Genomic DNA, 5,015 nt, shown 5'->3' on the forward strand with positions numbered 1-5,015 from the left:
TCCTTGTCAGGACAGCCTTTGGTTTTCCAGCCCTTCCTGTGACCAGGTAGGTAAGTTTAATTTGGGGGCAATATGTAAGTCCAGCTTCCCTCATAGCTCAGTTGGTAGAGAATCTGCCTGCAATGCAGGAGACCTGGGTTCGGTTCCTGGGTCGGGAAGATCCCCTGGAGAAGGAACTGGCAACCCACTCCAGTATTGTTGCCTAGAGAATCCCCATAGACAGAGGAGACTGGCAGGCTACAGCCCATAGGGTTGGGCTTCCCTGGTGGCTCAGACGGTAAAGCGTCTGTCTGCAATGCAGGAGACCCAGGTTCGATCCCTGGGTTGGGAAAGTCTGCTGGAGAAGGAAAGGGCAGCCCACTCCGGTATTCTTGCCTGGAAAATCCCATGGACGGCAGAGCCTGGTAGGCTACCGTCTGTGGGGGCGCAAAGAGTTGGACATGACTGAGTGACTTCACTTTCACTTTCTTTCTTTGTAAGTCCACTGTGGTCACACATGTAAAGCCACGTTCTCTAATACAGCCTTACTAGTGATCAAGACAAAAGTTTTGATCTTCAACTAACTCTCATGTCTATCGCTCAGTCTCTGCCTTTTAAACTTAGAAGGGAGGAAAAGGCTCAGTTCTCTAAAATATTCACTGGTGGCTCAGATGGTAAAGAATCAGCCCTCAATGTGGGAGATCTGGGTTCGATCCCTGGGTAGGGAAGATCCCCTGGAGAAGAGAATGGCTACCCATTCCAGTATTCTTGCCTGGGGAATCCCATGGCAAGGGGAGGAGCCTGGTGGGCTACAGTCCATGCAGTCCCAAAGAGTCGGACACGACTGAGCAACTAACACTTTCACTTTTCACTGTATCTAAAACATCAACAGATATGATGTTACGTAGGCAAATTCTTAACTATATGCAAATTCTTAACTCATCTTTTTGGACTAAGAGTAATTTTGGTGTCAATATTTCCAGGTTGGATAGCACAGCAATAAACTATAAGAAGAATGAATCATTTAGGTTTAAACTTCATCTTCATTTTTCATTTTATTCTCTTCCATTTAAAAATACATGCCCTTTGGGACTTCCCTAGTGGTCAAGAAGTTAAGATTCCATGCTCCCAGTACAGGGGGCCCAGGTTCCATCCCTGGTCAGAGAACTGGATCCCACAGGCTGCAACTAAGTGTTCACATACCACAGCTGAAGATCCCATGTGCCACAACTAAGGCTTGTGCAGCCAAATAAATACATAAATAAAAATAAGCATTAAAAAATGAATGATGGATGAAGCATTAAAAAAAGAAATGATGTTTAAAATAAATACATTCCCTTTGAACATAATTTGGAAAAGGTGGAAAAGTAGGATAAATACTCTTATAAGACCAACACTCAAAATATACTGAAACCAATGTTTCAGTATATTTACTTTAAGAATATTTTCTATGAGTAATTAATATATCCTTATAGCAGCCTTAGTCATTTTGTAAGGGAGGTGATATGTTATTGATATATATTATTGATCATATCCAAGGGCAGAATTTTGACCTAACTATTAGATGTAGTCCACCTAATGTGTCTGTACTTAGGGAGAGCTTCTTTAACTTAGAACTTCAGGATGACAACAAAATAATTTGTTGAGAAGGCCTAAACCCACTCTTTTTAAAAAAAATTTCATTAGAATATAGTTGATTTACAATGTTGTGTTAGTTTCAGATGTACAGCAAAGTGAGTCGGTTCTACATATGCACTCTTTTTTAGATTCTTTTCCCATATTGGTCTTTATAGAGTATTGAGTAAAGTTCCTTGTGTTGTACAGTAGGTCCTTATTTATCTAGTTTATGTATAGTAGTGTGTATGTATCAATACCAGTCTCTCAATTTATCCATCCCCCCTTACCCCCTGGTAACCATAAGTTTGTTTTCTGTAACTCTGTTTCTGCAAACCCACTCTTGGTAAAGAGAATTGGAGTTTACTTAAAGATTATATGCAATAAGCTACACAGAGTTGAACAGTATCATCTAACTCCAGTTCTTCCTCAGAAAGAATGAGTCCTAACTTTCTCCAGTGTGTTCTTCCTTCTGAAGTCTGCAAAACTGCTGGTGACCTGCTGCCTTGCTGTGTGTGGGCATTTTCAGGAGCCTGGTCATGTTTCTGAAACAGGAAGAGGAAAAGGCACAAATGTCAAAAGAAAGAAGAGGGGGACACAGATGTTGAGAAAAACAGGATATGGACAAAAACTGGTTAGAACCAACATGGCCCAAGATGGTGGAAGATTTGACTTCCAGCAGGCTCTGAGCCTCACTATATGCTCATTATAATATATTAGTATATGCTAAAGGACACACCCACCAGCGCCATGATAATTCTGAGGCTGACCATAAAAGGCCAGAAGTGAGCAGTGGCCCAATTCCTGGAAAGCCCCTCCCATCCTCTAAAATAGTGTTCCTTTACAAAGTTTCAGTGTTCCTGGTAAGTGTGAAATTGCTGCTGTTGTTCAGTCGCTCAGTTGTGACTGACTCTTTGCAACCCCATGGACTGCAGGCTTCCCTGTCCTTCACTGTCTTCTGGAGTTTGCTCAGACTCATGTCCATTGAGTCTGTGATGCTATCCGACCATCTTATCCTTGGTCATACCCTTCTCCTCCTGCCTTCAATCTTTCCCAGCATCAAGGTCTTTCCCAATGACTTGGCTCTTCCCATCAGGTGGCCAAAGTATTGGAACTTCAGCTTCAGCATCATTCCTTCCAATGAATATTCAGGATTGATTTCCTTTAGTATTGACTGGTTTGATCTCCTTGCAGGCCAAGGGACTCTCAAGAGTCTTCTCCAGCACCACAGTTTGAAAGTGTCAGTACTCCAGTGCTCAGCCTTCTTTATGGTCCAGCTCTCACATCCATACACAATTACTGGAAAACCATGGCTTTGACTAGATGGACCTTTGTCAGCAAAGTGATATCTCTGCTTTTTAGTATGCTGTCTAGGTTTGTTATAATTTTCCTTCCAAGGAGCAAGGGTCTTTTGATTTCATGGCTGTGGTCACTATCTACAGTAATTTTGGAGCCCAAGAAGATAAAGTTTGCCACTGTTTCCATTGTTTCCCCATCTATTTTCCATGAAGTGATGGGACCGGATGCCATGATCTTAGTTGTTTGAATGTTGAGTTTTAAGCCAGCTTTTTCAGTCTCCTCTTCCACCTTCATCAAGAAGCTCTTTATTTCCCTTTCACTGTCTTCTATAAATGTAGTGTCATCTGCAAATCTGAGATTATTGATATTTCTCCTGGCAATCTTTATTTTAGCTTGTGCTTCATCCAGCCTGGCATTTTGCTTGATATACTCTGCATATAAATTAAATAAGCAGGGTGACAATATACAGCCTTGACATACTCCTTTCCCAAGTTTGAACCAGTCCATTGTTCCATGTCCAGTTCTAACTGTTGTTTCTTGACCTGCATACAGGTTTCTCCGGAGGCAGGTAAGGTGGTCTGGTATTCTCATTTCGTTAAGAATCCAGCCCATAAAAGTTACAAACCCCACACTCTGCTCTCACCTTCTGAGAGCCATTGCATTCATCCTATGGAATGTATTTCTGTCTAAAAAAAGTGAAAGACACTTGCTCCTCGGAAGAAAAGCTGTAACAAACCTAGACAGCATATTAAAAAGCGGAGACATCACTTTGCTGACAAAGGTCCATAGTCAAAGCTGTGGTCTTTCCAGTAGTCATGTATGGATATGAGAGTTGAATCATAAAGAATGCTGAGTGCTGAATAATTTGATGCTTTTGAACAGTGGTGTTGGGGAAGACTCTTGAGAGTCCCTTGAACAGCAAGGAGATCCAACCAGTCCATCCTAAAGGAAACCAGTCCTGAATATTTATTGGAAGGACGATGCTGAAGCTGAAGCTCCAATACTTTGGCCACCTGATGGGAAAAGCCAAGTCATTGGGAAAGACCCTGATGCTGGGAAAGATTGAAGGCAGGAGGAGAAGGGGATGACAGAGGATGAGATGGTTGGGTGGCATCACCGACTCAATGGACATGAGTTTGAGCAAATTCCAGAAGATGATGAAGGACAGGGAAGCCTGTTGTGCTGCAGTACATGGGGTCGCACAGAGTCAGATACGACTGAGCAACTGAACAACAAAAATCAGTTTACTATGGCTCACTTTCCAAAGACCCTCACTCAGCAGCCCATTCCAGGGACTTTCCTGAGCCCTGGGATGTGACCATTCTCTTGTCCCTGCTTCTCCTGCAGCTCTTCAGCTCTCTGCTTCCCTTACTGAGTGCAGTGGCTGGCTGCTAAGCTCTCCCCAGGAGGCTATGCACCTGTGCTCTCCCTGGGGCTGCGATCTCTCTGTCCAGTCAGTTTTCTCTTGGCCACTGTAACCAAGGGGAGGACATCTTAAAGACGTGGAGAGACTCATTTCCTCTGGAGTCTGAGTTAAAGAAGGACACCCTCACAAGCAGAACACAGATTTCAGGAACACTTCCTGTGTAATATCATTTAATATCGCTATCTCCTACAACCCTGCAGCATCTGAGGGGGATTAATGATTAATCATGCAATAATGCTGATTGCATGGGGATAGGACGTCATTTAAAAACACAGTTGTAAATCCTGTGCTACAAAAATTCAATGAAAGACAAGGTTTCCTGAAAAGAATTCCTCAGAAAAGAGTCACCATGTGTTCAAGTCTTTATAAAGTTTATCATATGATAGAAAGTTGATTAATTTGTTTTGAATAACAATATGTTATTCAGGAAGATATTTTAGTTTAAGAAGCTTCAGTCAGTTCTAATTTTCCATTTTTCCATGTTTCTTGTGACCACTTGCTAGAATCTTTACAAGTTAATTAAGAAACTTAATACCAAGTCACTAATTCTTTCTTGAGTGTGATGGTTGATTTTATATGGTGATTTGACTGGCCATGGGGTGCCGGGATTAAGCAATGTTTCTGTGTGTGTCTGTGAGAATGTTTCTGGAGGAGATTGTGTTGGAATCAGGGGACTCAAAAGCAGACTGCCCTCCCC

General features: G+C 42.3%; 1 non-coding gene across 1 annotated transcript; it reads left to right on the forward strand.

Moving 5' to 3' along the window:
- The first annotated feature begins 259 nt into the window (after positions 1 to 259).
- On the forward strand, positions 260 to 331 carry TRNAC-GCA (transfer RNA cysteine (anticodon GCA)). The gene has a single exon. It is a non-coding gene; the product is annotated as a tRNA-Cys (tRNA).
- Positions 332 to 5,015: the final 4,684 nt, after the last annotated feature.

The sequence above is a fragment of the Ovis canadensis genome, chromosome 9 (assembly GCF_042477335.2).
Source record: "Ovis canadensis isolate MfBH-ARS-UI-01 breed Bighorn chromosome 9, ARS-UI_OviCan_v2, whole genome shotgun sequence".
Taxonomy (NCBI): Eukaryota; Metazoa; Chordata; class Mammalia; order Artiodactyla; family Bovidae; genus Ovis; species Ovis canadensis.